Source organism: Mirounga leonina, unplaced genomic scaffold (genome assembly GCF_011800145.1).
Source record: "Mirounga leonina isolate KUSES-001 unplaced genomic scaffold, KU_Mleo_1.0 Mir_53, whole genome shotgun sequence".
NCBI classification, from domain to species: domain Eukaryota; kingdom Metazoa; phylum Chordata; class Mammalia; order Carnivora; family Phocidae; genus Mirounga; species Mirounga leonina.
In genome coordinates, this window is record NW_023270807.1 from 41,303,182 (window position 1) to 41,316,044 (window position 12,863).

The following is a 12,863-nucleotide window of genomic DNA, read 5'->3' on the forward strand; positions in this document are numbered from 1 at the left end:
TTATATCAGACTGGGGGTGGGAGGGAAGAAATGGATGAACTGGTTTGTTTGTTTTAAATAAATTGAATAAATTTTAAAAAATAAAACTTAAATTTCCTAAAATACTTTTTTCATTTCTAGTTTTAAATATATACTTTGAATGACAAAGAAAAAGTTATGAGGCGGCTACTTAGAGGGACATATATGAGTTCACTATATGTGTAGGGGAAACTTCTGTGCACCATAGATAGATATGAAACATTGCAAATCTGCACTTTCAACTCCCATTTCAAACCACACTGAGTCAGAAGTCCTAAATCTAACTAGTTCTTCACTATTATGACTTCCCCATCTAGAGGTGACAGCACAGAATTAGAGGATTCCCAATCCTTTCTAGCTCCAGTTGTATCTACTAGTCTGTATGTTTTATAATTTGATATAACCCTTATAACATTCATCCCCACCTTAAACTGTTGATTGGTATAAAAAACAAAGTGTTTCTTAGTTAGCTGACATAAAGAAAAAGGTATCAAAGCCTCAAGTAATTTAAAATGTGAAAACTGGAAAACAAGATACATGGCAAAATAGTCAACTGTAGTTAATTTCATTCTTTTGAGGTTCTAAAATTTTTCCACTTTTGTATTTTCAGTGTATTCATAATACCTGAAAAGAACTACTTACTGGCAAATAACTCAAACACTACATGAAAGAATTAAGGTATAACCAAAGAAAATTCCCTAATTGTTACTATACATGAACAATTAAAATGGAGGGGCGCCTGGGTGGCTCAGTTGGTTAAGCGACTGCCTTCGGCTCAGGTCATGATCCTGGAGTCCTGGGATCGAGTCCCACATAGGGCTCCCTGCTCGGCAGGGAGTCTGCTTCTCCCTCTGACCCTCCCCCCTCTCATGTGCTCTCTCTCGCTCGCTCTTTAATAAATAAATAAATAAAATCTTTAAAAAAAAAAAAAACAATTAAAATGGAAAAAAGGGGTAATATGAATGTAAAAATGGTAGCATACTATAATATATGAGAAACATACAGAATACTATGAACATAAATACGGAAGTGACTAAGAGCTGGTGTTTCTTAGAGTCTTACATATTTGGATTCAAATATAGCAATGCCAGCTGTTACTAGTTACATAACTTTAAAAATTACATAATCTCTCTTTTCTTCATCTGAAAACGGATACAATGTCACCAACTTCACAGGGTTACTGTAATGATAAATGAAATTGCTTAGCCTGGTACCTGGCACAAAATAGGCATTCAACAAACAGTAGCTTTTATTACTATTATTTCTTCAGTAACAAAAGGGTAACAAATTTAATCTCAAAATTCATGTTTGAGTTTCATTGTCTCTGCTACCTGGTTTCCATGCATATTTCTCCAATTAAACCATACATACTAAGGTTACCAAAATGACCTCCAAACCTACAAATACTTTTAGATACTTCCAGTTCTTACTTAACTTCCCTGCTTTTAGTCATTAACACCGCATTCTCCTACGGTATCTATGAAGGGATACTGAAAGCATAGGGAACTACTGAAGCATTTAAGCATGGGCTCTCTCTCACCCCTTCTTCCAAAGCCATTATCTCTTCCCCTTACCTTCAAATTTTGGGGTTCTCTCAATGTTCCATCTTCAGTCTTCTCTTCCTCTCCACTTCATATTCTCCCTGGATAATTTCAATCTCTTTCTAGCTTTTAACTGTAACCTACATGCTCATAATCCCCAAATACGTCTTCTACCCTCACATCTTTCCTAAATTCCAGGCCCATATTTCCAATTACCAGTGTAAATGTTATTTATGCATTCAACAAATGCTCACCGAAAGCAAAGAAAGCAAAGGAAATATTTATTAAGCACCTAACACATACTGGAAATTTTACATCACAGAGAGGTTAAGTAATCATAGCACCAATAAAAGAGGAGTTAGAATTCAAGCACAGATCTGTTTAATAGCAAAGTCCAAGCTATTTCTACTATACTACACCGCTTCTCCAGTGCATCCACAGTAGGTCACAAGGTACTGGGAATACAAAATAAATATGGTATAAATATTTTAGATAACATGATAAAAATACAGATTCATGGATAATAATGAAGTGAAACTATAGCTCTTTTAATATCTGTATTCAATGAACAATATTTATTATCTATTATGGTCTCTACCATCAAAGGGTCACAGTTTGATAGAGGAGACTGATTTTATTTAAGCAAGTAATAAAAACGTGATTATAAACCTATGGTAAAGATAAAACAAGTGACTCATAGGAAGAGGGAGTTGACAAGAGAGAGATACGGAAGATTTCCCACATTACGATGAGGACATGTTTGCCTGATAAATTCAGGGTGGGTGGGCATTCAAGGCAGAGCGAACAATAAATATAAATAAAAGCATTAGAATCATTTTAGTCTATTCTGAAAATTCCAAGTAATTCAGAAGAAAGAAAACAGCGAGGCCTAATATATACACAAGGATGGGCCAGATGATGAACAGCTTTCTGTGCCTTTCTTTAGGGATAAAGAAAGTGAGCAATTCAGAGACACATTTAGATATTTAAGCTCTTGAATTGACAAAAGATGTGGTGCTAACTCTCAAATTTCTAGCCTGATTACAGGTAGAGTAGGGGGTAAATACTTGGGAAATTAGAAAAACAAAACAAACTTTTAAAAAAGCAACAAATAAAAATTAAAGGTGAAAAGTTGTTTTATATGTGATGAATATGAAATGCTGATGGGCAACTGACTGGTAGCAGTATAGGCAATTGTTCAACCTTGGGCACTGGCCCACCACAAAGGCATTAGCCAGTAGAGGTTGAGCCCTCAACATCGACTCATAATTGTTCCACTTACCCTTGGTAGGAGTTTAGGTATCTTCCTAAAACACAAATCTGATTGTGCCATTCTCTGACAAATCCAAGCCTAACATCTACATTTCATGTGTTAAGGTTAGCCTGTGACTTCAGGAAGAGGATATCAATTAAGCCTGGAGACCATGTGGCATGTAAAATTCAGACTCTTAAATTCAGAACACCGGAGGTAGGAACCGAGGCACACCACTAACTAAATGATCCTAGGCACATCACAATTTCCTAAGCTTCAATTCTCTCACTTAGAAAAAGTGGAAACAACTATTTATATCCTGAGTTGTTCTGAAAATAAATGAGACAGTTCATTCGTATGCAAGCACCCAACAAATGTTTAAAAAAAGAGAGAGAGAGAGAAAGGAGTATATTAGTACACAGGTCAGAAAAAGGCATAACTTTATTAGAGTCCTTTCTGTTTAGAATGCTTTTCACCCAAACCCTTACAAGACTGCCAATGTGTCCATGAGTTAGTTATAGAGTATCTATCATCTTTTAAATTTTGATATGAAAATTCTTTAAAAGAAAAAAAAAGGGCGCCTGGGTGGCTCAGTCGGTTAAGCATCTGCCTTTGGCTCAGGTCATGATCCCAGGGTCCTGGGATGGAGTCCCACAGAGCAGGGAGTCTGCTTCTCCCTCTGACCCTCTCCCCTCTCATGCTCTCTCTCTCCCTGTAATAAATAAATAAAATCTTTAAAAAAAATTATTTAAGTTTTGATATGGACAACCAACAAATTTCAGCCTCATATTGCCCCTTTATATATGAGTACCTTCATTTTACAATGAGGAAATTTACTTGAAAGTTTAAGCAGCCTATCCAAAATTACAAATACAGAAAAGTGTACTCTAGATTCTATCTATTCTATTCTACCCAAATTGCTCTCTCAAAATGAGAAGTAGAATAGTGTAGTACAAAAAAATTACCCTTATTTGTAGTCATAAGAATTGGGTTCCTACTACCTAAAACCTTGGCCAAGTATCTCCCTAATCCTATTTCACCATCTGCAAAGTTGATGATAATAACTTGCCCCATTAGTATGTACCCTGCCTACACAAAGATTTTAAGTTCTCGGGGCGGGGGGGAACAGGGATGTATATTTCTTCATATTTCTCACAAAATAATATATATTCCATAAGCAGATTTATTTGTATAAGCAATAATACCAAAATACCTTCCTTTTAAACTTGTATCTATATTAACTGTCACAAAGCTACAAATTATAACTCATAATTGAGTTTAAAAAATTTTTAATTCCTTCTGTAAACCCTGAAAATAGTTCACATAACAATTTTAAAACACACGCACTTACTTCTTTAGGAAATTAGTAATTTTGCTTTATCAATATTGTATTTTAGTCAAACATTATCTCAAATACTCTCTTGGTACAAAAGATAGAAACTTCAATACTTTATCGGTGCAATACCCAGTTTCACAATAGAAAAATTCCGCAAATTTTAGGGGGCAAGCACATTTCTACATGTAGCAAAAAATTACTGACCTATTAATAATGGTAAACTGACTTTGATATCATTTATAATAATAAACCAAGTAATACTGAGCTCCTTTATGTGATAGGTAAGTTCATTTATGGTCTACTGAACTTTATATTGTTGTCCTAAAGCATAATGAAAGTAAAAGAATGTAATAAGTTCCTTCACAGAATTTAGCATCCTAAGAACCCTCTATACAAGTGTTTTTTTTTTTTTAATTTAAATAATGGAACAGCCATTTTTTTAAATTTCTTGAGGTAAACTCTGCTTTGACTAAAGTTTCTGCAAATATCTGTAACAAATTCTTTTTGGAAAGCAGACCTTTCTGCCCTCATCTAATCTGTTTCTAAAACCAGTAAAAATCAAGGAATTCAAAAAAGAAAAAAAGAGAAGATCAAGAAGTAGCTATGCAAGGATGTGAATTGGTACATTATGGGTGGAGAAACACTACCACTCATAAAAGTCACATTCTTTCAGTAATTCTAATACATTTCCAATTTCAAACGCCCTACTTCGAAGCATGGGGGGAAGGGGGGCGAGGGGAGTGCTACATCAATTTCTGCTTCCTGATATCTTGGAAGTTTTATTAACTATGTTGGAGAACAGGAGTCAAGGATGTGCGGGCTTAGCTATTTCGCTGTTGAACTAAAACTTTTTTTTTTTTTTTTTTAAGATTTTATTTATTTATTTGACAGAGAGACACAGTGAGAGAGGGAACACAAGCAGGGGGAGTGGGAGAGAGAGAAGCAGGCTTCCCGCCGAGCAGGGAGCCCGATGCGGGGCTCGATCCCAGGACCCTGGGATCATGACCTGAGCCGAAGGCAGACGCTTAACGACTGAGCCACCCAGGTGCCCCGAACTAAAACTTTTTAAAACCAGACAACGTGATACAATACTAAAAAGCCTCTATCCTGTTCCCCCCACCCCCAAAAAGAACCGGTCCCTTTTCACACACTGGTCAATTCACACAGAATTTCAGAGTTAGTATCCCCATAGTGGAGTAAAACTATGTGACCCCAACGAAGGGATAACGAACAGCTTCAAATTCAAAGCTCGAAGTGAAGTGACACCTACAACTACTGAAACTAGCAAGGCAACAACGCTGGAGGGCGTGTCGGGCAGGACAGCAACGTAGCGCGTCGCCGAACAGACCATTCATAAGCTGAGCGAGGCAGCAGGACGGCGGACGCCGGGACCCCGGCCAGTCGGCCCGCTACGCGCCGTCTCGCTCCAAGCGCGCCAGCCTCGGAGCCACTGGGTTCCCTCCCCGCGGTCCATCCGCGCCACTGGCGTCCCGGTCACCCGCACCCTCCAGAAACTGAATAGTCTCATCGTCCCCCTCCCCCGGCTGAAGAGACACCGTCGCCTCAGCCCACTCCGCACGTTGAGGCCGCGCAAAGCACTCCCTCACCAGTCGCTAGATGAAAGTGCGCCGGTGTACTCCGCGAGACGAGCACACAGCTGCGCAGGGACTCATCCTCAGTGAAGACAACTGGAGAAACCGAACGGTGCCAGGGAGAGGCCGGTCCCCAGGCCCGGGTCAGCTGTGGAGGCGGCTGCAGATTCAGCCGCGACTACAGGCACGGGGAAGGGGGGCAGGGAGAAAAGGCCGGTGCGGGCGGAACCCAGGAATAAGACAGGCGTTGATTGGCTGGGGCTCGTGTATGCCTCACGAGGATTGGCTGGTGTCTGCCCAGGAGGCCTCGCGTGGCAACACCTAAGCTGTGGCCTTTCCCGGGAGCCTTGAGGGAACTTGACCCTGCCGGCCTTCTGACCACGGGCGCAAGCCGGGGGCGGGGAAACGCAGCCGCTGAAGTCTCTCAGCCAACAGCGGTGGTGGAGATGTCCCTTTCAGGGTCAGCCGTGGCCTAGGTAGAAACGTCAGCTGCAGACTTGGAATTCCGGATAAATCCGGGTGGAGAGAGAGAGCGCTGGAGACCTGGCCGAGTGCCTTGGGTCACCATACAGCAGAAGCCAAATGCGTAGGCAACTTGCACAGAAAAGTTCTCCCGTTGGCAGCATCGCCCTTCCCTTCCCGCTCGTACACCGGGTTGTCTGAGAGTCACTCCCTTGGTCCTAAGGCGTCACTGCCTTCCTAGATTGCTACGGGGACCTGCTGCCCACCAGGGTCACGTCAGTCAGCGTCTGACGCCGGGCTTGCACTACGATTTTCCCCGTTTAACTCCGCATGCAAGGCCGGTTTTAAAAGTGCTGGAGTGAAGAAAAAAGGGCGGGGACGGGGGAGAGGACTTATTAGTATTAAGAGGAGGAGGAAATCGATACTAGTGTACCAAATGGGTATCACTGCAACCAAATGCCTCATACAGTAGGCATTCAGCAATTGTTCAAGGAGGGGTAGTTTGACTCAGAACAACGCTAGCCGTTAGGATTTGGCTGTACACTCGGCCACGTTGTCAATTATACAAGCCACTTAGCCTCTCTCATCAATAAAACGAAAGCGTTGGACTACGTGTCTTTTTTTTTTTCCCAATTAGAAAGAGTTTTTATTTTTTTATTATTATTATGTTACGTTAATCACCATACCTGTCTTCTTAAGGGCCGCCAGTTCAGCTTTACTGTCTTTGTAGCCTTCTTTATAAAAGCGCAAAGCCATACAGCTGGTTAGGGAAAGGGAAAGGGAGAATAGCTCCCCTGCTGCCCTTCCCAATACAGTGGTCTGTTTCTTTGCCCCTTTTCAAGGTGCCCTGTTGCCTACTTTGATGTAACAAAAACCAATTTGTAATGTAAAAATTAAGTGATTTGGAAAATAAGCTATATATGATGACTTTTATATTACTGAACAAAGAAACCAGTAATGGCAAGTAAGGATAATAATGTATATAAGTGCATAGGCCTGAGTTCAAATCTTTTATTGATCTCTTTTATTTGGCAAGTAATTAGCTTTCCTGAAGATGTACTTTCCTCGTTTGTAAAATAGAAGCAATAAAGTATTTTAGAAGCAAAAATGCATAAGTTGATTTTTTAAATCAACATTTAATTATCGCAAAGAAAAATAAATTATAAAACTCAGAGATCAAAATTAAGAATCACCCCTAATTCCACCGCACCAAGATAATCATTAGTATATTACTCTCTCTTCTTTCTTCTATGGTCACAGATGCATTTGCATTTGTGAAAAATTATATACAGGTATACAGCACATGGAGTGCCTAGCACTTCATGAATAAAAAATCTTACTTTTATAAGTCAAAAGGTATTTCCAGGAGCACCTGGCTGGCTGAGTCAGAAAAGTGTAGAGATTACTTACTGCTGGGTGTAGAGATTACTTACAAATAAAATCTTAAAAGAAAAAAAAAAGTATTTCCATAGTAGCGGAATTATTCCAAGCGGTCATTCATTCATTTTAACAAGAATGGCAAGCCCAGATAATCCCAAACATAAGAATAGATTGCTACCTATACAAGTACTACAAAGAATATTATCAATTTAATCCGACTTCCCAAAGAAGTGACACAAACTATGATCCTAGGAATGAGTAGGCAATAACTAGATGAAACAGGGAAGAAAGAACATTCCAGTCCAAAAGATGTGGAATTGCTCCTAATTTCCCTAAAAAACTGAATGCCTTCAAATATATTGGTTATTTGCAAGAATTATTGAAATGATTAGGAATTAATGCAAATGAAATACAATTAAATGAAAAATGTATTGCAGATGATATTAGGGGAGGAAGAGATCATAATTAGCCATTTTGGGAGGCTTTTAAACATGTATGTGTTTACCATAGAAGAAAGAAGAGAGAGTAATATACTAATGATTATCTTGGTGTGGTGGAATTAGGGGTGATTCTTAATTTCGATCTCTGAGTTTTATAATTTATTTTTCTTTGCGATAATTAAATGTTGATTTAAAAAAATCAAAATTTACCACAAAAGAAAAATTGACTAGAATTTCTGAAGTAGACTTAAAGTAAGAAATACATCCAGAGATGGCTTTAGAAGACTGCAATGATGTAAATGGAGAGAAGTAGGAGAATGGTCCAGGCATCAGGAAGGAAGTTTGAGATAAAGCCAGAATAGAGCACTGCAGAAATGTTTTTAAGCAACACAGCTTAAAATACTCCCAAATGCCATTTTTCCAAAATAAATTAACAGTGCTATTCTTCATAATCAAGATATATTGTGCTGTCATTCAAGTTGTATATAGGCAGTGCTGCCCCTACTTTAGCTGGTAATATAAGAATGTTAGAACTTGTATGGTTGGATCAAAACCCAAACCCAATGAGGTTCTGCAAGAATAGTTATTACTGTAGGAAGGTCAGTGCGGCTGGCCTAGAGATGACTGGAACCTTATGGTTTGGCCCTGTTTTCTGCTCCAGACCATTTTCCATGTGAAAACACTTGGCTCGCTGCAGCTTTCTGACACACACCTCAGCTTTTCCATTAGGAACACAGTGCTGTGCCCTCTGCCTTAAGCACAAAAATTCCAGAGCCCCTGATGGGTTCATATTGACTCAGATTAGGCACAGAGTCAAGGTTATAAAGCTTGACAGCCTCTATGAGAGTCATGTTTGAAGCAGAGTAATGAGTAGCTCCCCCAAAGAATGCAGGGTACAGGGCAGGCAAAATAACAGACAAATAAGGTGTTTCTCTACTATTAGATCCAGGGGATATGGTCCCAGCTACATTCTTCCTGTGCAATGATTATCCTTCAAATCCTCACGTAGAGGAGGCTACCTCCTTAAAAATCTGTGTAGACTTCCCTGATGCCCCTTCCTAACAGTTATCCCCTCATCTTTAACTTTGATAACTTATTAATATTATTGTGTCACACTGTATTATTCTTAAATTTATTATTTTACGTGTGGATGCAGTAAAAGCAGGGACTCCAGAGGCATACCGCCTGAATATAAAATTTTACTCCTCTTCATATGTGAGACCTTAGGCAAGTTACATAACCTGTGTAGGCCTCAGTTTCCTCATCTCTACCATGTAACTAATAATAGTTGATGCATAAAGTTTTTATGAAGTTTAAATGAGATATCTGTCAAGCTCTCAGGAGACCTCTTAGCACTTAACAAAAGTTGACATACCTCCACCCTTCTGGTTGTACTTGTGTGAGGGAGCATTTGAGGGTGGGATGGGGAGACAAAAGGAATGACCCACAAGATGGTAGTGTTTGAATATAACTTTAGAACTGTATAAGCTTGAAAGAATCCACCAATGAATCTATAACTTTAAGGCAATTCAAGACAAATTCAAAACCTACATGAAACAAGGAAACCTGTGAGAAAGCAAACCTATGAATTTGGCAAGCTTAGCATCATTTCATAACCAGGACAATGTGAACTCCCTAAACTCTCTCTCCTGTTTACAATGACTAAGAATTTGTAGTGTTCCTTTCTTGGAATTGCTTGTGTTCATCCTTTACCTAACTATAAAATTAAATCAAGCTGTTGACACCACAGCTTCCTTTTTTAAAAAGGAGAAGAAAAGCAAGTTTGATTTAAAATGGCAGAGTGGGCACATAATACAACCTTCTCTTCATGCCACAAACCCCTAGACCTGGCAGAAAACACATATTTTTAAAAATTGAATTCATAAATTCATTGGAAAACAAGAAGGTTAGCTGTCGATGGAATTTATGAAAATTCCCTGAAAAATGGATAGGAAGCTGGATTGGACAGAAGGACTAACAGCCCCAAACAACAAGACAGAACTGCTACAAAAGGTAATAGCAGCACCAAAAGTGTTCCACATCTAGAGGTGACCATCAGGAGCAGGAAGGAGTCCAGACAAAACCACAAAGTAATTAGAGTCTCACAGCAGGAGCAGGTGAGCCAATGAAGTTCCCCATCCCCCAACCCATGATGGCAACAGGGGTATCTATCCATAGGAAGAATATACAGGACCTTCAGTTTGATAGGCCAGCATCCATGTGGCTGTTGAAACCTGGAACAATCAGGAAGCTCTTAAACCCAGAACACCAGCTCTTAGCTCTTCCTGTTCAGCAGCATGCCCCACCCCTTCCTCATACATCTAAAGAAAAGGCAGGCGGTGGCCACATGTGTTAATCCTCCCCACCAGAGATAGTGTGCAACAAGCCACCGCACAAAAATAAACAAAACAAAAAAAGAATCTCAAGTACACAGATGAGCACAAAAGCAAGAGTTACCAAATATTTGAGGAAAGCCAACATCCTAAGAGACATAAATTTACAAATCCAAGAAGCTCCGCAAACCCCAGGCAGAATAAATACAAAAATAACTATGCCTAGAAACATCATAATCAAATTGTTGAAAACCAAAGATAAAGAGAAATCTGAAAGCATTTAGAGAAAAATGGAATACTACGTAAAGGAAGAATGATTTAAAACACTATGAAGTTCACACAGGAACTGTGAAGATGACCATAGCTCAATACCTTTAAAGAATAAAAGAAAGAAACTGTCAACCCAGAAAATCTTCCACAATATAGAAGGCAAATGAAGATATTCTCAGAGAAAGAAAAATTAAGAGTAATAGTAGCCATCAGAACTGCCCCCACCAGAACTTCTAAAGAAAGTTCTTCAGTCTGAGGGGAATGCTGCAGATAGAAACTCAAAATTTCATGGCAGAAGGAAGAATATGAGAAATGGAAAGTACTTGATGAAATAAAGTCAACCTCCATTACATGCACACCTCAGAGATGTTGCAATTCTAGACTACTGCAGTAAAGTAAATATCACAATAAAGTGAGTCAAATAAATTTTTTGGTTTCCAAGACCATATAGAAATTGCTTTTACACTATACAGCAGTCTTTTAAGAATGAAATTATGTCTGAAAAAAACAAACTATATACATACCTTAATTTAAAAAATACTTTATTGGGGTGCCTGGCTGGCTCAGGTGGTAACACATGCAACTCTTGATCTCATGGTCATAAGTTCAAGCCCCATGTTGGGCACAGAACTTCCTTTAAAAAATAAAAAAAAATTAAAAATGCATTATTGCTAAAATATGCTAACCATCATCTGATCTTTCAGCAAGTCACAATCTTTTTGCTGGTTAATGGTCTTGCTTCAGTGTTGATGGCTGCTGACTGATCAGGGTGGTGCTTGCTGAAAGTGAGAATGACTATGGCAATTTCTTAAAACAAGTCAACAGTGAAGTTTGCCAAATCAACTGACTCGTCCTTTCATGAATGATTTCTCTGTAGCATGCAATGCTATTTGATAGCATTTTACCCACAGTAGAACCTCTTCAAAAATTGAAGTCAATCCTCTCAAACTCTGCCACTGCTTTATCAACTAAGTTTATAAACTATTCTAAATCCTCTGTTGTCATTTGAACAGACTTCACAGCATCTTCACCAGGAGTAGATTCCATCTCAAGACACCACTCTCTTTGCTCATCCATAAAAAGCAACTCCTCAGCCCATCAAGTTTGATCATGAGATGGTAGCAATTCAGGCCCATCTTCAGGATCCACTTCTAATTCTAGTTGCCTTGCTATTTCCACCACATCTGAGTTCACTTTCCCCAATGAAGTCTTGAACCCCTCAAAATCATCCATGAAGGTTGGAATCGACTTCTTCTAAACTCCTGTTAATGTTGTTATTTTGACCTCTTTCCATGAATCATGAATGTTCATGGCATCTGGAATGGTGAATCCCTTCCAGAAGATTTTCAATTTATTTTACCCAGATCCATAAGAGGAATCACTACCTATGACAACTATAGCCATATGAAATGTATTTCTTAAATAATAAGACTTGAAAGTCAAAATGACTCCTTGATCCATGGCCCACAACATAAATGTTGTGTTAGCAGGCATGAAAATGACATGAATCTCATTGTACATGTCCATCAAAGCTCTTGGATGACCAGGTGCATTATCAATGAGCATTTTAATGATTTAATAATGAGTAACATTTTGAAAGAATCAATTTTTCTGAGCACTAGGTCTCAACAGTGGGCTTAAAACGTACATTCAGTAAACCATGCAGTAAACAGATGTGCTGTCATCCAGGCGTCATTCCAGTTTTAGAGCACAGGCAGAGGAGATTTAGCATTATTCTTAAGAACCCTAGGATTTTTAGTTTGGTTAAGTGAATGAACACTGGCTTCAGCTTCAAGTTACCAACTGCATTAAGCCCTAACAAGACAGTCAGCCTGTCCTTTGAAGCTGTGAAGCCACTCACTGACTTCTCCCATTAGAAAGCTGTTTGTCTACATTGAAAATCTTGTTTAGTGTAGCTGCCTACATTAATGATCTTAGCTAGATCTTTGGGATAACTTGCTGCAGCTTCCACATCAGCACCTGTTGCTTCACCTTCACGTTGATGTTCCAGAGACCGCTTCTTCCCTTAAACTTCATGAGCCAACCAACCTCTGCTAGCATCAAACTTTTCTTCTGTAACTTCCTCACCTCTCTCAGCCTTCATGGAATCGAAGAGAGTTAGGACCTTGCTCTGGATTACGTTTTGGCTGAAGGGAATGTTGTGGCTGGTTGGATCTTCTATCCAGACCGCTAAGACTTTCTCTATACCAGTAATAAGGCTGTTTCACCTTCTTACCAT

General features: G+C 39.2%; 1 protein-coding gene across 5 annotated transcripts in view; it reads right to left on the minus strand.

Annotated features, from left to right (window-relative positions):
• Positions 1 to 5,935, minus strand: part of IBTK (inhibitor of Bruton tyrosine kinase) — a 128,871-nt gene extending 122,936 nt beyond the window's left edge. For 3 of the 5 annotated variants that reach the window (XM_034990792.1, XM_034990791.1, XM_034990788.1), the window contains exon 1: positions 5,755 to 5,935. The gene's annotated coding sequence lies outside the window, so the exon portion shown is untranslated. Of the gene's footprint in view, positions 1 to 1,592; positions 3,372 to 5,754 lie in introns of those variants that run through there. The other 2 variants (XM_034990790.1, XM_034990789.1) reach the window with 2 other exon arrangements.
• Between the last annotated feature and the right edge of the window lie 6,928 nt (positions 5,936 to 12,863).